Source organism: Rutidosis leptorrhynchoides, chromosome 4 (assembly GCF_046630445.1).
Source record: "Rutidosis leptorrhynchoides isolate AG116_Rl617_1_P2 chromosome 4, CSIRO_AGI_Rlap_v1, whole genome shotgun sequence".
Lineage (NCBI taxonomy): Eukaryota > Viridiplantae > Streptophyta > Magnoliopsida > Asterales > Asteraceae > Rutidosis > Rutidosis leptorrhynchoides.
Window position 1 is genome coordinate 63,993,264 of NC_092336.1, and position 23,986 is coordinate 64,017,249.

Genomic DNA, 23,986 nt, shown 5'->3' on the forward strand with positions numbered 1-23,986 from the left:
GACTCTTACATTCTATCTAATCTATAAACATATCAAAAACAAATTTTCTTGATAGTTCCATATTTTCTCTTAAATTCTGATAATTTAACCAATCAAGATCGTGCTATCACAATTTCTCTCTTAGAACATTAGCCACGTTCATTCGAAACTCCATAACTACAAATTCTGGACCATTACTTGCTGTGCTTAATAGATAGAAGAGAAAACAGAGCATGAAGATCCAAAATAGAAATGGGAGTATAAATCGCAGCAAATAAGAGAGAGCATTAACTGTGGATGACAATGATTATAGGAGACAGAAGCAGGGACATCGAAATATAAGAGAAGATATAAAACTCAACAATAACCCAGAAACTATAAATCGTATATATCGATGCATATATCAATATAAAGACACGGGAGAACTAAAAACACTATAAAACCAAGATTATAGTAGAAGTAAATAGATTCTTTCGGTGGCAGATGAAAGAGAAGAATGACAGATATGAATGTTAGGAGTATATCAAGAATCAGAACTGGATGGAGCATATTGATGAATGCTTTAAAGTATGAATTGAGGAGAAAGAATAGAAGGTGTGAGTTGTAAGGAAACGAATGGGGTGAATTTATAGTAAAATATTCGACAGAGCAATCAAAATGGATGATCGCATTTAAAGCGAATCCTAATTCCCGTGATTACCGAAGAATCAAATCTTATTTAGATAAGGAAGATTTTCTTTATATTCCTTGAATTCCGAAAATCCACCGTGACTACGTCAAAAGTTAAATCTTTATCTCAATCTTTTGTGATAACTTCACTTGTACGCTTTGCATAAACAAATTGTTTTATCTATATTACTCGCTGATGATAAAGCTCTAAATTTCAGCTCGTATGCGTCATGAAAACATACTTATTGTCAGCCATGACCATCCCAATCAAATTTCGAGACGAAATTTCTTTAACGGGTAGGTACTGTGACGACCCGGAAATTTCTGACCAAATGTAAACTTAATCTTTATATAATTCCGACACGATAAGCAAAGTCTGTAATGTTGAGTCTTGAAAATTTTGAAACTATATTCATGAAATCAATTACCCTTTGACTATGCTCGACGATTCACGAACAATTAATTGTAAATAGATATGTGTGTATGTATATATAAATAATAATTCGAAATATAATTTGAAGTATTATATGTTTTTGTTATTAAAAATTAATTAATTAAAAATAGGATATTATAATAATTATTATTTAAAATATATCTCTATATATAAATAAAGTATATTAAAAATAAATATTAAATGATTGTAATACTCGTTTAATGTTTCGATTGATATTAAGCAAGTTAAATTCAAACTTATGTAATTTTAAAATAAACAGTGATCCGAAAATGAGTAACATAAATTTTAGGCTTATTAAAAATGTATTTAGGAACTATTTGTTGAATTGTAAAACTTTTTATATTTTACTTGGGGATGGGAGTGAATAATTAATGTAATTTTTATTTAATAGTTAATGATCGAATTTTATACCATAATGACCAAAATAAATAAATATAGTTACTGTAAAAATTTGTGATTTTTTGGTGTACTTTTATCCGTCACTAGTTATCAACGGAGCATGATTTAACACCCCATAAAACCGTCGGTAGCATACATACAAATATATATCATGAGAATATAATTCAATTACTATTTCACTGTTTGCTTTTTGAATCATAATTCTCATTCTCTATTATATATGTAATAGATTATAGATACATGAACACATAATAACATTTATTCTTCTCCTCCTAATCTTCTTCTTCGGTTCTAATCACCAACCATCCAAACCCTTACCACCCAACCGACCACCATCACTTTTGTTTCACTAGATAACCAAGAACACCACTCCATTAACAATCCACCGGTTAACCACCATTAAAAACCGTTAAACACCCACACTTGATACTTGTCCCTGCTCGATTTCAACAACTAAAACAAACCCACCACTTTGCCATCTCTTTCTCTTCTTGATCAACTAAACCATCATTACAACCGAATCCATCAACCACCACAGTAATCCTATTCGTTTTATTTTATTTCGGGTCTAATATTTCTCTTACGGCATGAACGAAGATCATTAACAATTACCACACCCACACTTACTGTCTCTGGTTTTACAAACGTCATAAACCATCATCACTGTCAAGCTACACAAACCTGTTGCTTCTACTCCAAGCTTTCTGTTATCTCGAATATCCGTAACTACCATCGTGATCACCATTCACCACCTTCACCCTACATCACCACCTTAACACTCACCACCCACCATCTTCTCGTTTCTATTTTGCAGCTCAACACCATCCTGAATTGATTACTATGGCTTCGATATCCACCCCAAAATCCACAAATAACCGCCATCGCCATACCGCTACTTTACAGTTGCTAAATTCTTGTTCGTTCAAACACCAAAAACCTCTAAATCACCATGTTTTATTACTATTTAAACTGCTGCAAATTCTTCTGTTTTATGTTGAACGCACCCTACAAATCCACTATTTCGGTTACTTGTTTTCTATCTCGATATATTTGTTTCGATCAGACTTAATTGTCACCATCTATTATTTTTTTCTCTTGTGTTCCCCACTTGATAGACAGCGATTATGGGGGACAAGAGTTGATCCTTTTTCACGTGCCAAATCATGACTTTATTTTGCATACAATTAATATTAGATTTAATATTCGAATTCAGGCCGAAGGCCTTTAAATTTCTGTGGAAGTGCTAATTTTACGTGGACTAGTGGACCTATCCTTGTTGTTGGGTCGTTGGGTTCAAGGTACTAGTTGGGGTCGAAACCCGAATTAAAATGATGATGATCCGATCGAGAAGTTATTGTGATATTAATAAGGATCAACACAAGATGATATTGTATGATGATGATAAACCATAATAAAGTGGTTATTATATTGCTGCTAGTTTTAGGTCATCCATCGAGTTTATCTAATGGATCAGATAGAGTAAATGAATAAGTATTATTTAAAGGTTTAATTGACCAAATTATTTTAATTGTTGGGCTTATGTGTTGGTTTTTCTATTTGGGCCATGCATTATCGGTTGGGCTAAAGAAAGGTTGATATTGAGTCTTGATAATTGACGAAGGTGGAGTTAATAAAGATGACGCGTATTACGCTGATAATTAGGTAGTAGGATGATTTTGATGATCTTGATATGATGATAATGAGCTCATGATGTTATGATACATAAAATAATAAAAATAAATGATGACGATGAGGGTATGGTCATGATATATAATGATCATGATGATGATGGAGTGATGAGAAGATGATGTTAAGATTTTGATCATGAAGGAAGATGATAAATAGATTATGAAGAAGTGACGATAATGAATATGATATGATTATGATTATGTTTTGATCATGATTATATTATGATAAGATTATGATGATCATAATTATGATCATGATTCTGAAAGTATGATGATGATAATGGGTATGATGATGATTCAAAATAGAAAACTAAGTTAAAATATATTAAAATCTTAATAATAATAATAGAAAAACTGATACGGAGTAATGGATAAGGATGTTTACGGGTTAGCGGGACGTCGCCGGTTCAAACCCGGACTTGGGCATTTTTTAAGGGCTACTCCTTTGAGGTAGTTATTACTAATACTCTTATTATTATTATTTCATTATTATTATTTTTCTTATTGTTATTATTATTATTTTTATTTATTATTGATTTTTATTAAGTAATTATTATTATTACCAATATTAGAAATAAGATTATTAGTATAATTAATATTACTATCACTATTATTATTAAAATATAGTATTACTATTAATATGAGTATTAAAATTTCTATTAGAATCATCATTTTTATTAAAAGTACCAGTATTATTTAAAATATTATTTTTATGAAAACTAACATTTTTATCTTATCATTTTTATCTTTTCATTAAAATTATTATTATTACTAATATTACTTTTATCATTAGTATTATTATCAAAACTATTAATAGCAGTATCATTACTAAATCTAATTACTTTTATTATTATTATCATCATAAAAAGATACAAATTTTTATTTATTATTATTGATATTATTTTAACAAATAAATAGTTATATAAGAATATATTTAAAACATATCGCATAACAACATTAATATTTTCTTAATAAATACTAATTATTTATCTAAAGTATATAAAAATAAATATAGTTAATATAGTTACCAATGAAACATACAATTTGCTAAAATAACAATTAATAATAATATCTAAACTTGTTCGATTACAAGTATATGTTTTTAATAAATATATGAATAATATAGGTTCGTGAATCCGAGGTCAACCATACACTTGTTCAATGACGTCATATGTATTTTTACTACAAAATATAGTATTGTGAGTTTCATTTGCTTCCTTTTTAAATGCTTTTGCAATATACATTTTTGGAACTGAGAATACATGCGCTTTTATAAATGTTTGATGAAATAGACACAAGTAATCGAAATTACATTCTATGGTTGAATTGTTATACCGGATATCACCCTTGTTGAACTTGGTAGCCTAAGAATTGGTGTTTATTATAATTGCCACCAATTGACGCGAATCCTAAAGATAGATCTATGGACTTTGACACGCCCCAGTCAGAGAATTTGAACTGCTTTAGTACTTCGATGTTTATATGTTTGAGGATATTCAAGATGCATTTTGTTAATGTCGGTTACCAGGTGTTCAATCCATATGAATGAATTTTAAACACTTGTGAGTGTATGATTATTGAATAAATAAAATCTTGTGGTCTATTAAAATTATGAAAATGATTAATTATGATAAACTAATGAACTCACCAACCTTTTGGTTGACACTTGAAAGCATGTTTATTCTCAGGTATTAAAGAAACCTTCCGCTGTACATTTGCTCAATTTAAAGATATTACTGGAGTCATTCATGGCATATTTCAAAAAGACGTTGCATTCAAGTCGTTGAGTTCAGTAAAGATTATGATTAAATAATTGATAGATTAAATCATTTATAGTTGGATATTATGAAATGGTATGCATGCCTGTCAACTTTCGATGAAATGAAAGTTTGTCTTTTAAAACGAATGCAATGTTTGTAAAATGTATCGTATAGAGGTCAAATACCTCGCAATGTAATCATATGTTATTGTATTCGTTCTTATGGATTAGGACGGGTCTTTACACCATGTAGATCAAAACTTGATAACATTGGGTTAAAAGCGAATATTTGGTGTTCCCATTAGCTTAATAATCTTGAACTCAAATTCTCGAAACCTATTAATGTTATCAATAAAATCATCACCTTTTTTACATTTGCTACAACCCCATAACAAACTAGTTACAACATTAAGCTCTGTATCAATAGCTAATTTGTTAATGTTGATTTTATCCCCAAGCTTAGTGTAAACTTGGTTCCCCGTATTTCTCACTTCATGTCTTCTAAAAATCTGACTAGCGTTGAGACTCGTGTTACTGAGAACTTCACCAACTAAAAGCTTACTCATGTTACACCAGTGTATAGTACTGCACTGCATCCACTTATACCACATAAATATTAGTTCTGGAATAGAAATGGTGAAAATTTTGCGAGCAAGTGTTGGACGTGAAGGATATCAAAACAAAGGATTTGGACGAACAGGGAGCCGCGCCGTGGCCTTGGAAGGCGCGACGCGGCTAGCGTGTGATCAGAGCATCAGTTTTTGGAAAACGACTGTCTGAAGAAAAGCCTTTGAGGCGCGGCGCGGCTCAAGGTGGCACGGCGAGGCTTCCTCTGGTGAGAAGTTTCCAAATTTATGTTTTTTCTTGTTCTCCAAGGTATTTTGGCCTATATAAGGCATCCTTATGTAACCCTCAGTTGTATCTTCGAATTATATCATTAAAAATCTCTAGTTGGTCTGTAGATTAAAGTAATCGACATTCGATTACATATAACCACGTTAAATCTCGTGTTCTTTAATTTTCTTGTTTTATTATCTTTCGTTTGTCGAAGTGGGTGATTAATCTCAGTGATTAATATTATTGTTTGGGTCCTATAATCCTTACAATTTATATCAGAGCTCAAGGTTCGAGTTGGGAACGATGGCGGAATATGGTAAATTAAAGATCAAGCGGTTTGATGGTAAAGACTTCGCCTTTTGGAAGATGCAAATAGAAGACTACTTGTATCAAAAGAAACTTCACCAACCTTTGTTGGAAACCAAACCCGAAGGCATGAACGATGCCGATTGGATGCTCTTGGATCGTCAAGCTTTGGGTGCGGTTCGTCTTGCACTCGCCAAGAACGTTGTTGGTAATATTATGAACGAAAAGACAACGTTTAATTGTTTGAAGGCACTCTCCAACATGTATGAGAAACCTACGGCGGCGAATAAGGTTTTTCTCATGCGACAATTTTTCAACACGAAGATGAAGGAAGGTATGAGTGCAACGGATCATATCAACGAATTCAACAATCTTGTTTCAAGATTAGAGTCGGTTGAAATCAAGTTTGATGATGAACTAAAAGCATTAATCTTGCTTTCATAATTATCAGAAAGTTGGTCGGGTACGGTTACCGCGGTTAGTAGCTCTACCGGTACTACTAAGCTCGCGTATGAAGGAATAAGGGATTTAATTCTCGGTGAAGACACTCGTAGGAGAAGTTCGGGGGAATTGTTATCCGGTTCTTTGTTAAGTACCAACAACGATGGTAGGAAAGTTGATCGAGATGTGAAGAAGGGTAAAGGGAAGTTCAAGAAGAGCTATCCATCGAAAGACCAAAGTGACGTTATTTGTTGGGGTTACAATCAAAAGGGGCATTATCAAAGATATTGTAAGAATGCTCCGGATAAAGATGTTGACTTGACCGCAGAAGATACGGAGGATGCACTATTATGTAGTGTTGAAAGTTCGGTGGAGTCTTGGGTCTTGGATTCGGGAGCTTCGTTTTACGCTACTCCCACTAAGAGCGTGATGAGGAATTTTTGGACGTATCAAGGTAAAGTTAGATTGGCAAACAATAAAAGTCTCGAGATTAAAGGTATAGGAGATGTTGTATTGAAGACTACTCTTAGTTCTAATTGGACTTTGAAGAACGTGAGGTTTATTCCTACGTTAAAGAGGAAGTTAATCTCGGTTGGTCAATTAGATGAAGAAGGTAATGAGGTTACTTTCAAGAATTGCCAATGAGAGGTGATTAAAGGTAGTAGTGTCATAGCTCATGGACATAAAAGGAGAACTCTTTATATGGTTGAGTTGTTTGAAGAAGACATGGTGATTGCTACGGTTGACGTTGGGGCTAGTTCTACTCTATGGCATCGAAGACTCTGGCATATGGGTGAGAAGTGAAATGTCCCGTTCTTATTGATTAAAAACGTTCCATATTAATTGATTTCGTTGCGAGGTTTTGACCTCTATATGAGACGTTTTTCAAAGACTGCATTCATTTTAAAATAAACCATAACCTCTATTTCATCAATAAAGGTTTAAAAAGCTTTACATAGATTATCAAATAATGATAATCTAAAATATCCTGTTTACACACGACCATTACATAATGGTTTACAATACAAATATGTTACAACAAAATAAGTTTCTTGAATGCAGTTTTTACACAATATCATCCAAGCATGGACTCCAAATCTCGTCCTTATTTAAGTATGCGACAGCGGAAGCTCTTAATAATCACCTGAGAATAAACATGCTTAAAACGTCAACAAATATGTTGGTGAGTTATAGGTTTAACCTATATATATCAAATCATAATAATAGACCACAAGATTTCATATTTCAATACACATCCCATACATAGAGATAAAAATCATTCATATGGTGAACACCTGGTAACCGACATTAACAAGATGCATATATAAGAATATCCCCATCATTCCGGGACACCCTTCGGATATGATATAAATTTCGAAGTACTAAAGCATCCGGTACTTTGGATGGGGTTTATTAAGCCCAATAGATCTATCTTTAGGATTCGCGTCAATTAGGGTGTCTGTTCCCTAATTCTTAGATTACCAGACTTAATAAAAAGGGGCATATTCGATTTCGATAATTCAACCATAGAATGTAGTTTCACGTACTTGTGTCTATTTTGTAAATCATTTATAAAACCTGCATGTATTCTCATCCCAAAAATATTAGATTTTAAAAGTGGGACTATAACTCACTTTCACAGATTTTTACTTCGTCGGGAAGTAAGACTTGGCCACTGGTTGATTCACGAACCTATAACAATATATACATATATATCAAAGTATGTTCAAAATATATTTACAACACTTTTAATATATTTTGATGTTTTAAGTTTATTAAGTCAGCTGTCCTCGTTAGTAACCTACAACTAGTTGTCCACAGTTAGATGTACAGAAATAAATCGATAAATATTATCTTGAATCAATCCACGACCCAGTGTATACGTATCTCAGTATTGATCACAACTCAAACTATATATATTTTGGAATCAACCTCAACCCTATATAGCTAACTCCAACATTCACATATAGAGTGTCTATGGTTGTTCCGAAATATATATAGATGTGTCGACATGATAGGTCAAAACATTGTATACGTGTCTATGGTATCTCAAGATTACATAATATACAATACAAGTTGATTAAGTTATGGTAGGAATAGATTTGTTACCAATTTTCACGTAGCTAAAATGAGAAAAATTATCCAATCTTGTTTTACCCATAACTTCTTCATTTTAAATCCGTTTTGAGTGAATCAAATTGCTATGGTTTCATATTGAACTCTATTTTATGAATCTAAATATAAAAAGTATAGGTTTATAGTTGAAAAAATAAGTTACAAGTCGTTTTTGTAAAGGTAGTCATTTCAGTCGAAAGAACGACGTCTAGATGACTATTTTAGAAAACATACTTTCACTTTGAGTTTAACCATAATTTTTGGATATAGTTTCATGTTCATAATAAAAATCATTTTCTCAGAATAACAACTTTTAAATCAAAGTTTATCATAGTTTTTAATTAACTAACCCAAAACAGCCCGCGGTGTTACTACGACGGCGTAAATCCGGTTTTACGGTATTTTTCGTGTTTCCAGGTTTTAAATCATTAAGTTAGCATATCATATAGATATAGAACATGTATTTAGTTGATTTTAAAAGTCAAGTTAGAAGGATTAACTTTTGTTTGCGAACAAGTTTAGAATTAACTAAACTAGGTTCTAGTGATTACAAGTTGCAACCTTCGAATAAGATAGCTTTATATGTATGAATCGAATGATGTTATGAACATCATTACTACCTTAAGTTCCTTGGATAAACCTACTGGAAAAGAGAAAAATGGATCTAGCTTCAATGGATCCTTGGATGGCTCGAAGTTCTTGAAGCAGAATCATGACACGAAAACAAGTTCAAGTAAGATCATCACTTGAAATAAGATTGTTATAGTTATAGAAATTGAACCAAAGTTTGAATATGATTATTACCTTGTATTAGAATGATAACCTACTGTAATAAACAAAGATTTCTTGAGGTTGGATGATCACCTTACAAGATTGGAAGTGAGCTAGCAAACTTGAAAGTATTCTTGATTTTATGTAACTAGAACTTGTAGAATATATGAAGAACACTTAGAACTTGAAGATAGAACTTGAGAGAGATCAATTAGATGAAGAAAATTGAAGAATGAAAGTGTTTGTAGGTGTTTTTGGTCGTTGGTGTATGGATTAGATATAAAGGATATGTAATTTTGTTTTCATGTAAATAAGTCATGAATGATTACTCATATTTTTGTAATTTTATGAGATATTTCATGCTAGTTGCCAAATGATGGTTCCCACATGTGTTAGGTGACTCACATGGGCTGCTAAGAGCTGATCATTAGAGTGTATATACCAATAGTACATACATCTAAAAGCTGTGTATTGTACGAGTACGAATACGGGTGCATACGAGTAGAATTGTTGATGAAACTGAACGAGGATGTAATTGTAATCATTTTTGTTAAGTAGAAGTATTTTGATAAGTGTATTGAAGTCTTTCAAAAGTGTATAAATATATATTAAAACACTACATGTATATACATTTTAACTGAGTCGTTAAGTCATCGTTAGTCGTTACATGTAAGTGTTGTTTTGAAACCTTTAGGTTAACGATCTTGTTAAATGTTGTTAACCCAATGTTTATAATATCAAATGAGATTTTAAATTATTATATTATCATGATATTATCATGTATGAATATCTCTTAATATGATATATATACATTAAATGTCTTTACAACGATAATCGTTACATATATGTCTCGTTTAAAAATCATTAAGTTAGTAGTCTTGTTTTTACATATGTAGTTCATTGTTAATATACTTAATGATATGTTTACTTATCATAGTATCATGTTAACTATATATATATATCCATATATATGTCATCATATAGTTTTTACAAGTTTTAACGTTCGTGAATCACCGGTCAACTTGGGTGGTTAATTGTCTATATGAAATATATTTCAATTAATCAAGTCTTAACAAGTTTGATTGCTTAACATGTTGGAAACATTTAATCATGTAAATATCAATCTCAATTAATATATATAAACATGGAAAAGTTCGGGTCACTACAGTACCTACCCGTTAAATAAATTTCGTCCCGAAATTTTAAGCTGTTGAAGGTGTTGACGAATCTTCTGGAAATAGATGCGGGTATTTCTTCTTCATCTGATCTTCACACTCCCAGGTGAACTCGGGTCCTCTACGAGCATTCCATCGAACCTTAACAATTGGTATCTTGTTTTGCTTAAGTCTTTTAACCTCACGATCCATTATTTCGATGGGTTCTTCGATGAATTGGAGTTTTTCGTTGATTTGGATTTCATCTAACGGAATAGTGAGATCTTCTTTAGCAAAACATTTCTTCAAATTTGAGACGTGGAAAGTGTTATGTACAGCCGCGAGTTGTTGAGGTAACTCAAGTCGGTAAGCTACTGGTCCGACACGATCAATAATCTTGAATGGTCCAATATACCTTGGATTTAATTTCCCTCGTTTACCAAATCGAACAACGCCTTTCCAAGGTGCAACTTTAAGCATGACCATCTCTCCAATTTCAAATTCTATATCTTTTCTTTTAATGTCAGCGTAGCTCTTTTGTCGACTTTGGGCGGTTTTCAACCGTTGTTGAATTTGGATGATCTTCTCGGTAGTTTCTTGTATAATCTCCGGACCCGTAATCTGTCTATCCCCCACTTCACTCCAACAAATCGGAGACCTGCACTTTCTACCATAAAGTGCTTCAAATGGCGCCATCTCAATGCTTGAATGGTAGCTGTTGTTGTAGGAAAATTCTGCTAACGGTAGATGTCGATCCCAACTATTTCCGAAATCAATAACACATGCTCGTAGCATGTCTTCAAGCGTTTGTATCGTCCTTTCACTCTGCCCATCAGTTTGTTGATGATAGGCAGTACTCATGTCTAGACGAGTTCCTAATGCTTGCTGTAATGTCTGCCAGAATCTTGAAATAAATCTACCATCCCTATCAGAGATAATAGAGATTGGTATTCCATGTCTGGAGACGACTTCCTTCAAATACAGTCGTGCTAACTTCTCCATCTTGTCATCTTCTCTTATTGGCAGGAAGTGTGCTGATTTGGTGAGACGATCAACTATTACCCAAATAGTATCAAAACCATTTGCAGTCCTTGGCAATTTAGTGATGAAATCCATGGTAATGTTTTCCCATTTTCATTCTGGGATTTCAGGTTGTTGAAGTAGACCTGATGGTTTCTGATGCTCAGCTTTGACCTTAGAACACGTCAAACATTCTCCTACGTATTTAGCAACATCGGCTTTCATACCCGGCCACCAAAAATGTTTCTTGAGATCCTTGTACATCTTCCCCGTTCCAGGATGTATTGAGTATCTGGTTTTATGAGCTTCTCTAAGTACCATTTCTCTCATATCTCCAAATTTTGGTACTCAAATCCTTTCAGCCCTATACCGGGTTCCGTCTTCCCAAATATTAAGATGCTTCTCCGATCCTTTGGGTATTTCATCCTTTAAATTTCCCTCTTTTAAAACTCCTTGTTGCGCCTCCTTTATTTGAGTAGTAAGGTTATTATGAATCATTATATTCATAGATTTTACTCGAATGGGTTCTCTGTCCTTCCTGCTCAAGGCATCGGCTACCACATTTGCCTTCCCCGGGTGGTAACGAATCTCAAAGTCGTAATCATTCAATAATTCAATCCACCTACGCTGCCTCATATTCAGTTGTTTCTGATTAAATATGTGTTGAAGACTTTTGTGGTCGGTATATATAATACTTTTGACCCCATATAAGTAGTGCCTCCAAGTCTTTAATGCAAAAACAACCGCGCCTAATTCCAAATCATGCGTCGTATAATTTTGTTCGTGAATCTTCAATTGTCTAGACGCATAAGCAATCACCTTCGTTCGTTGCATTAATACACAACCAAGACCTTGCTTTGATGCGTCACAATAAATCACAAAATCATCATTCCCTTCAGGCAATGACAATATAGGTGCCGTAGTTAGCTTTTTCTTCAATAACTGAAACGCTTTCTCTTGTTCATCATTCCATTCAAATTTCTTCCCTTTATGCGTTAATGCAGTCAAGGGTTTTGCTATTCTGGAAAAGTCTTGGATGAACCTTCTGTAGTAACCAGCTAGTCCCAAAAACTGGCGTATGTGTTTCGGAGTTTTCGGGGTTTCCCACTTTTCAACAGTTTCTATCTTTGCCGGATCCACCTTAATACCTTCTTTGTTCACTATGTGACCGAGGAATTGAACTTCTTCCAACCAAAATGCACACTTTGAAAACTTAGCGTACAATTCTTCCTTCCTCAATACTTCTAACACCTTTCTCAAATGTTCACCGTGTTCTTGGTCATTCTTTGAGTAAATAAGTATGTCATCAATGAAAACAATGACAAACTTGTCAAGGTATGGTCCACACACTCGGTTCATAAGGTCCATGAACACAGCTGGTGCATTAGTTAAACCAAACGGCATGACCATAAACTCGTAATGACCGTAACGTGTTCTGAAAGCAGTCTTTGGAATATCATCTTCTTTCACCCGCATTTGATGATACCCGGAACGTAAGTCAATCTTTGAATAAACAGACAAGCCTTGTAGTTGATCAAATAAGTCGTCGATTCTCGGTAGTGGGTAGCGGTTCTTGATGGTAAGTTTGTTCAACTCTCGGTAGTCGATACACAACCTGAATGTACCATCTTTCTTCTTGACAAACAAAACAGGAGCTCCCCACGGTGATGTGCTTGGTCGAATGAAACCACGCTCTAAAAGTTCTTGTAATTGGCTTTGCAGTTCTTTCATCTCGCTTGGTGCGAGTCTGTAAGGAGCACGAGCTATTGGTGCAGCTCCTGGTACAAGATCTATTTGAAATTCAACGGATCGATGTGGGGGTAATCCCGGTAATTCTTTCGGAAATACATCAGGAAATTCTTTTGCGACGGGAACATCATTGATGCTCTTTTCTTCAGTTTGTACTTTCTCGACGTGTGCTAGAATAGCATAGCAACCTTTTCTTATTAGTTTTTGTGCCTTCAAATTACTAATAAGATGTAGCTTCGTGTTGCCCTTTTCTCCGTACACCATTAAGGGTTTTCCTTTTTCTCGTATAATGCGAATTGCATTTTTGTAACAAACGATCTCTGCTTTCACTTCTTTCAACCAGTCCATACCGATTATCACATCAAAACTCCCTAACTCTACTGGTATCAAGTCAATCTTAAATGTTTCGCTAACCAGTTTAATTTCTCGATTCCGACATATATTATCTGCTAAAATTAATTTACCATTTGCTAATTCGAGTAAAAATTTACTATCCAAAGGCGTCAATGGACAACTTAATTTAGCACAAAAATCTCTACTCATATAGCTTCTATCCGCACCCGAATCAAATAAAACGTAAGCAGATTTATTGTCAATAAGAAACGTACCCGTAACAAGCTCCGGGTCTTCCTGTGCCTCTGCCGCATTAATATTGAAAACTCTTCCGCGGCCTTGTCCATTCGTGTTCTCCTGGTTCGGGAAATTTCTAATAATGTGGCCCGGTTTTCCACATTTATAACAAACTACATTGGCATAACTTGCTCCGACACTACTTGCTCCACCATTACTCGTTCCGACACCATTTGTTCCTTTTGTTCTATTAACCCCTGGTCCGTAGACCTCACACTTCACCGCGCTATGACCATTTCTTTTACATTTGTTGCAAAATTTGGTGCAGAACCCCGAGTGATACTTTTCACACCTTTGGCATAGCTGCTTCTGATTGTTGTTGTTGTTGCGATTATTATTGTTGTTGGGATGATTGTTGTAGTTGCTGCTGTTGTTGTTGTTGTTGTTGTTGTTGGGCCGTTTGTTGTAGTTGCGATTGATGTTGCGATTGCTGGGATAATTGTTGCGATTATTGTTGTAATTGTTGTTGTTGTTGTATTGGTGATTCTTATCACCGTTTTCCTCCCACTTTCTTTTGACTTGCTTCACATTGGTCTCTTCAGCAGTCTGTTCTTTAATTCTTTCTTCAATCTGGTTCACTAGTTTGTGAACCATTCTACATGCCTATTGTATGGAGGTGGGCTCGTGTGAACTTATATCTTCTTGGATTCTTTCCGGTAATCCTTTCACAAACGCGTCGATCTTCTCTTCCTCATCTTCGAATGCTCCCGGACACAATAGGCACAATTCTGTGAATCGTCTTTCGTACGTGGTAATATCAAATCCTTGGGTTCGTAACCCTCTAAGTTCTGTCTTAAGCTTATTGACCTCGGTTCTGGGACGGTACTTCTCGTTCATCAAGTGCTTGAATGCTGACCACGGTAGTGCGTATGCATCGTCTTGTCCCACTTGCTCTAGATAGGTATTCCACCACGTTAACGTAGAACCTGTGAAGGTATGCGTAGCGTACTTCACTTTGTCCTCTTCAGTACACTTACTTATGGCAAACACCGATTCGACCTTCTCGGTCCACCATTTCAATCCGATCGGTCCTTCGGTTCCATCAAATTCCAAAGGTTTGCAGGCAGTGAATTTTTTGTAGGTGCATCCTACACGATTTCCTGTACTGCTAGATCCAAGGTTATTGTTGGTATGTAGCGCAGCCTGTACTGCGGCTATGTTTGAAGCTAGAAAAGTACGGAATTCCTCTTCATTCATATTCACGGTGTGTCGAGTAGTCGGTGCCATTTCCTTCAAATAGTCAAATGGAACAAGTTAATCATACAGAATATTAAGAGTAGTTAATAGTATTTCGTAGCATAATATGAACTCATTTATAAAAGCTTTTTCTTCATATTAGCGTTTTATAAGTTTAAATTCGGGTAGTACCTACCCGTTAATTTCATACTTAGTAGCTAATATATAATTCAACTACTACAATTCTATATGAAAAACTGATTATAATAATATTTCGCGTTCAAACTTTTACACAATATTTTACAAACTTACAATACCGCTTATTTTATATATAGCATGAAATATAGCACACAATAAATTTGATACAAGATGGTTGTGAAGATAATTCTAGCTAGTACACAAGTCGTTCAGCAAAGGCAATAAAGACACGTAATTCATACGTCCAGAAACAAGTCATGCATTCTGGTTTTACTAGGATTACTTCCCATCCTTGGTCTTGTGGAACATAACCGTTATGGCCGTTGATAAGACAGCGTGTTGTAACGTCGTCAAAGGGACGAGGGTTACGTAATGTCCAACAGTCCCGTAACAATCTAAAAACCTCATTTCTTACCCCAATTACCGACTCCGTCACTTGTGGGAACGTTTTGTTTAATAGTTGTAGCCCGATGTTCTTGTTCTCACTTTGGTGAGAAGCGAACATTACTAATCCGTAAGCATAACATGCTTCTTTATGTTGCATGTTAGCCGCTTTTTCTAAATCACGAAGTCCAATATTCGGATATATTGAGTCAAAATAATTTCTTAACCCATTGCGTAAAATAGCATTTGGGTTCCCCGCAATATATGCGTCAAAGTAAACACATCGTAACTTATGGATTTCCCAATGTGATATCCCCCATCTTTCGAACGAAAGCCTTTTATAAACCAAGGCATTCTTGGAACGTTCTTCGAATGTCTTACAAACTGATCTCACCTTAAATAGTTGTGCCAAAGAATTCTGACCGACTCTAGACAAGATTTCATCAATCATGTCTCCGGGTAGGTCTCTTAAAATATTGGGTTGTCTATCCATTTTGTATTTTTATACTGTAAAATAGACAAGAGTTAGATTCATAAAAAAAAAAAATACTTATTAATACAAGCAATTTTTACATATATCATAAAGCATAAGCACACTATATTACATATATTACACCACACGAATACAACTATCTTATTCCGACTCGCTTGTTTCTTCTTCTTCGGTTTTGGTTCGTTTTGTCAAGTTTCTAGGGATATATGATGTTCCCCTAATACGAGCCGTAATTTTCCACATTGGTTTAGAAAAACCTGGTGGTTTAGAGGTTCCCGGGTCATTGTTACAACTTAAGGACTTCGGGGGTTGACGATACATATAAAGTTCATCGGGGTTGGAATTAGATTTCTCTATTTTTATGCCCTTTCCCTTATTATTTTCTTTTGCCTTTTTAAATTCAGTTGGGGTAATTTCTATAACATCATCGGAATTCTCGTCAGAATCCGATTCATCGGAGAATTGGTAATCCTCCCAATATTTTGCTTCCTTAGCGGAAACACCATTGACCATAATTAACCTTGGTCGGTTGGTTGAGGATTTTCTTTTACTTAACCGTTTTATTATTTCCCCCACCGGTTCTATTTCTTCATCCGGTTCCGATTCTTCTTCCGGTTCCGATTCTTCTTCTGGTTCCGACTCTTCTTCCGGTTCCTCTTCGGGAACTTGTGAATCAGTCCACGAATCATTCCAATTTACATTTGACTCTTCATTATTATTAGGTGAGTCAATGGGACTTGTTCTAGAGGTAGACATCTATCACATAATATCAAACGCGTTAAGAGATTAATATATCACATAATATTCACATGTTAAAAATATATAGTTTCCAACAAAATTTGTTAAGCAATCATTTTTCAAGTAAACACGGTCAAAGTCCAGACTCACTAATGCATCCTAACAAACTCGATAAGACACACTAATGCAAAATTCTGGTTCTCTAAGACCAATGCTCGGATACCAACTGAAATGTCCCGTTCTTATTGATTAAAAACGTTCCATATTAATTGATTTCGTTGCGAGGTTTTGACCTCTATATGAGACGTTTTTCAAAGACTGCATTCATTTTAAAATAAACCATAACCTTTATTTCATCAATAAAGGTTTAAAAAGCTTTACGTAGATTATCAAATAATGATAATCTAAAATATCCTGTTTACACACGACCATTACATAATGGTTTACAATACAAATATGTTACAACAAAATAAGTTTCTTGAATGCAGTTTTTACACAATATCATCCAAGCATGGACTCCAAATCTCGTCCTTATTTAAGTATGCGACAGCGGAAGCTCTTAATAATCACCTGAGAATAAACATGCTTAAAACGTCAAAAAATATGTTGGTGAGTTATAGGTTTAACCTATATATATCAAATCATAATAATAGACCACAAGATTTCATATTTCAATACACATCCCATACATAGAGATAAAAATCATTCATATGGTGAACACCTGGTAACCGACATTAACAAGATGCATATATAAGAATATCCCCATCATTCCGGGACACCCTTCGGATATGATATAAATTTCGAAGTACTAAAGCATCCGGTACTTTGGATGGGGTTTATTAAGCCCAATAGATCTATCTTTAGGATTCGCGTCAATTAGGGTGTCTGTTCCCTAATTCTTAGATTACCAGACTTAATAAAAAGGGGCATATTTGATTTCGATAATTCAACCATAGAATGTAGTTTCACGTACTTGTGTCTATTTTGTAAATCATTTATAAAACCTGCATGTATTCTCATCCCAAAAATATTAGATTTTAAAAGTGGGACTATAACTCACTTTCACAGATTTTTACTTCGTCGGGAAGTAAGACTTGGCCACTGGTTGATTCACGAACCTATAACAATATATACATATATATCAAAGTATGTTCAAAATATATTTACAACACTTTTAATATATTTTGATGTTTTAAGTTTATTAAGTCAGCTGTCCTCGTTAGTAACCTACAACTAGTTGTCCACAGTTAGATGTACAGAAATAAATCGATAAATATTATCTTGAATCAATTCACGACCCAGTGTATACGTATCTCAGTATTGATCACAACTCAAACTATATATATTTTGGAATCAACCTCAACCCTGTATAGCTAACTCCAACATTCACATATAGAGTGTCTATGGTTGTTCCGAAATATATATAGATGTGTCGACATGATAGGTCGAAACATTGTATACGTGTCTATGGTATCTCAAGATTACATAATATACAACACAAGTTGATTAAGTTATGGTAGGAATAGATTTGTTACCAATTTTCACGTAGCTAAAATGAGAAAAATTATCCAATCTTGTTTTACCCATAACTTCTTCATTTTAAATCCGTTTTGAGTGAATCAAATTGCTATGGTTTCATATTGAACTCTATTTTATGAATCTAAATAGAAAAAGTATAGGTTTATAGTCGAAAAAATAAGTTACAAGTCGTTTTTTTAAAGGTAGTCATTTCAGTCGAAAGAACGACGTCTAGATGACTATTTTAGAAAACATACTTTCACTTTGAGTTTAACCATAATTTTTGGATATAGTTTCATGTTCATAATAAAAATCATTTTCTCAGAATAACAACTTTTAAATCAAAGTTTATCATAGTTTTTAATTAACTAACCCAAAACAGCCCGCGGTGTTACTACGACGGCGTAAATCCGGTTTTACGGTGTTTTTCGTGTTTCCAGGTTTTAAATCATTAAGTTAGCATATCATATAGATATAGAACATGTTTTTAGTTGATTTTAAAAGTCAAGTTAGAAGGATTAACTTTTGTTTGCGAACAAGTTTAGAATTAACTAAACTAGGTTCTAGTGATTACAAGTTTAAACCTTCGAATAAGATAGCTTTATATGTATGAATCGAATGATGTTATGAACATCATTACTACCTTAAGTTCCTTGGATAAACCTACTGGAAAAGAGAAAAATGGATCTAGCTTCAACGGATCCTTGGATGGCTCGAAGTTCTTGAAGCAGAATCATGACACGAAAACAAGTTCAAGTAAGATCATCACTTGAAATAAGATTGTTATAGTTATAGAAATTGAACCAAAGTTTGAATATGATTATTACCTTGTATTAGAATGATAACCTACTGTAAGAAACAAAGATTTATTGAGGTTGGATGATCACCTTACAAGATTGGAAGTGAGCTAGCAAACTTGAAAGTATTCTTGATTTTATGTAACTAGAACTTGTAGAATATATGAAGAACACTTAGAACTTGAAGATAGAACTTGAGAGAGATCAATTAGATGAAACAAATTGAAGAATGAAAGTGTTTGTAGGTGTTTTTGGTCGTTGGTGTATGGATTAGATATAAAGGATATGTAATTTTGTTTTCATGTAAATAAGTCATGAATGATTACTCATATTTTTGTAATTTTATGAGATATTTCATGCTAGTTGCCAAATGATGGTTCCCACATGTGTTAGGTGACTCACATGGGCTGCTAAGAGCTTATCATTAGAGTGTATATACCAATAGTACATACATCTAAAAGCTGTGTATTGTACGAGTACGAATACGGGTGCATACGAGTAGAATTGTTGATGAAACTGAACGAGGATGTAATTGTAATCATTTTTGTTAAGTAGAAGTATTTTGATAAGTGTATTGAAGTCTTTCAAAAGTGTATAAATATATATTAAAACACTACATGTATATACATTTTAACTGAGTCGTTAAGTCATCGTTAGTCGTTACATGTAAGTGTTGTTTTGAAACCTTTAGGTTAACGATCTTGTTGAATGTTGTTAACCCAATGTTTATAATATCAAATGAGATTTTAAATTATTATATTATCATGATATTATCATTTATGAATATCTCTTAATATGATATATATACATTAAATGTCTTTACAACGATAATCGTTACATATATATCTCGTTTAAAAATCATTAAGTTAGTAGTCTTGTTTTTACATATGTAGTTCATTGTTAATATACTTAATGATATGTTTACTTATCATAGTATCATGTTAACTATATATATATATCCATATATATGTCATCATATAGTTTTTACAAGTTTTAACGTTCGTGAATCACCGGTCAACTTGGGTGGTTAATTGTCTATATGAAATATATTTCAATTAATCAAGTCTTAACAAGTTTGATTGCTTAACATGTTGGAAACATTTAATCATGTAAATATCAATCTCAATTAATATATATAAACATGGAAAAGTTCGGGTCACTACAAGAAGGGTATGAAGGTTCTTAGTTCGAGTGGGAGAATTCCAGATTTGAAAAAGATAGAACTTCGGTTTTGCGAACCATGTACTTATGGGAAGCAAAAGAAGGTAACTTTTGTTAAATCGGGGAATTCACCAAAGTTGAAGAAATTGGAGCTAGTTCATATGGACGTTTTTGGGCCAACGAATGTAGAATCACATGAAGGTTCTCGTTATTATGTCACCTTCATTGACGATGCCACTCGAAAGGTATGGGTTTATTTTCTTAAAGCTAAATCCGAAGTTTTTGGTACTTTTGTGAAGTGGAAAGCTATGGTTGAGAATGAGACCAATTTAAAAGTCAAGTGCTTAAGGTCGGACAATGGAAGAGAATATGGTAGTCTTGAGTTTAAAGACCATTGTGCAAAGTTCGGTATTAAAATGTTGAAAACGGTACCGAAGACACCGCAACACAATGGGGTCGCCGAACGTATGAATCGTACGTTGAATGAAAGAGCAAGGAGTATGAGACTACATGCTGGTTTGCCTAAGATGTTTTGGGGGGATGCGGTTAATACGGCGGCTTATTTGATTAATAGGGGACCCTCAACACCATTGGGTTTCCGAATTACCGAGGAAGAATGGCTAGGTAAAAAGGTTAGTTATGATCATCTTAGAATCTTTGGGTGTAATGTTTATGTGAAGGCCAAAGATATTGATAAAGATAAACTTGAAGCTAAGTCAAAGAAGTGTACGTTCATTGTTTACGGTTCGGATGAGATGGGCTATCGTTGTTAGGATAATGAAGCTAGAAAGGTTATTCGATCGCGTGATGTTACCTTTGATGAAGATTCGGTCTATGGCAAACCGGAAACGCGGAGTCAAAAACCGGATCATGTTAATCTTGATGATGTTTCTCTTGATGATCTTGCGGGTTCTAGTGGGAGTTCGGGGAACAATGAATTGCCGATTAATGGTGATGGGTCGGACTTTGACAATGATGGGGATGGTTCGGATAGCGGTGATAATTCCGAACATAGTGCGAGTTCTAGTAATGATTTAACATCCTAAGACTCAGACCAGAAAACGACAATTTTTTTTTACGGGGCTTAACCGCGGCGCGACCACAGGGACCCGCGGCGCGGCCCTGCGTAGTACCTGATTATCGAGTTTGACAATCCTGTTTCCCATTTACTCGTGGTATCGCGGCATGACTGTGGGAACCGCGGCGCGGCCCTAAGCTGGAACTGGTGCCAGATTTTTGACATTCTTAAAATCCCCTATTAACATCCGACTTTAACTTCTTCAAACATAACGCCTTTACAACTTTTATCCACATAGACTAACGCATTTGAACATCATAAGCAAACGTTAAAGTCACTTGATCGTACTCGACCCGTTACGTAAATTAAACATATATTTTTGACCCATTTCGACTCATTCCATTATCTATCATACTTCATTTGAACATACTTAAACATTTAAGCTCACACATAAAAATCCATAATGACTTGTCACATAATCAAAAGTGACACATTCCAAATATGACAATGATAATAATCATAATTGCAAGACATAGTTGCGTTCACTTACTTGAGCTAGTTTCTTTCTTTTATTTCCTTACAACTCCTTTCTTTCTCTTTGTTTGCCAAACTTTCAACGGACTTACTTGGGTTAAGATCTTCGTTTCACTCAATGCATTTGTGCAAGCGCACTTTTAAATCCTTCCATTATTCTCAAAAGTCCTATAAACATGACAACAAGTAATACGGGTAAGCGTTATGCTTAGTGCGTGACATAGAGAATTAAGAAGCAATAACCATAAACTTGGCACACTATATTCAGAAACAAATATTATTCTTAACCCATCTCCTTAGTAGCTAATATCGTCTGTATATATAATTGCCCATTATTATTTTCTCCATACTACATGTCATAACACACAACGTCATATGTGAAGTATATTATAATAACAAAAGCCACATTATAATACATGAATAGAACATTACCATATTTGTAAAGAAATGAATCACACAATACTTACCTCATTTACCCGTTTCAAGTGCAATATGAATGTGTTCCCACGTACTTTGCTTGGTCTTCGTAATTCGACTAATCCCATCGGGACTTCTCCTCCATTAAGTCAAATATGGACCACGACCCATTATTCGACCCAAAATACTTTCCTAGCTTAGTCCTTTTAAGACTACGTTAACATCTTATAGAGGCAATAATAAACTTCTCAACATAATAACGTCAACTATAATACTCATCACTCAATAACTCAAATCCATAAGATATCTATCGGGTCTAACAATCACAATCACTTAACTAACTCGTTGATAACTTGACTTACATAATATACTAAACTACAAAGTAATATTATCATACTCTTTCATAAGATAAACATGACAATTTTTTAAAAGTAATTACCAGCGTATTTTACCAAGACTCTTCAACCGACTTCATCACATACGATAACGCATACCAACTTCATACTTACTTCATTTTTCTTTAGAATACACATAGACTACATGGCGCTTTCAATGATTAATTATATGTATTAAAACAATTATAGTACCATCAAGAGAACTTATCAACTATATTATTGACACATAAATTAGTATATTACTTCCCTTGAAACTCACCTCGCGTCGATGGGCTAGCTACCTTGATTTCTTGCACCCGACTAGCACCTATCAAAATATCGTTATTCCATAAATCATTTATAAACAATTAAACATACATAAACTTTAACTCATAAGAGTTAACCCCTTTAATACTTCTTTCATTTAACGACTTAAATTCATCATCAATACTAGTTAACCAACACTTTTAAACATTAACTATCTACAAAATCATACTTTTACTTTCTTTATGACATTAACACAAACACCTTATGTGCATAAGTATAATTTGTTCTTAAATCATTTACGACATCAAGTCTTACTTTCATAAATCCCCTCATATGTTAAAAACATCAACAATTACATCCAAGAATCATGAAATTTCAATTTCCATCATAATACATACAATAAACCTTCAATTTAACATCAATCTATCATTAATCTTTTCCAAAAACCAACTTTTATAAACCCACCAAACCCAAATCCGAATTTGGCTAAGCCATAACACATTTAGACTTTATGAATGGTAGTAAGACATCATATAAACACAAACATTCACCAATTTCAAACATATAATGCTTACCTCAAAGTTCTTCTCAAGACTTCTAATTGAAGCAGAAGAAAATGATCATAATACTAATTTTTATTGCTTCCACTAAGATTAGCACACCCTTATTCTCTTAAATCCAAGCTTGCATGTAGGGAATCACTAGAATTGGAAGTTCTTGATTTTCAATTGCTAAACTCGTCCTTCTCCTTTGCTCTCTTGAAATCTCAGACAACACTAAAATGAGCTTCAAGCTCTCAATCACATACTTACACTATAACTATTAGCAATAGGCAACTTAAGTCCCTCCCCACCATTTCATAGTTTAGGTAGTCCAAAATTGTTAACTAGCTTTAACTTTTACATTACAAAACTAGTCTCTAGTTAACTTTAATTAACAA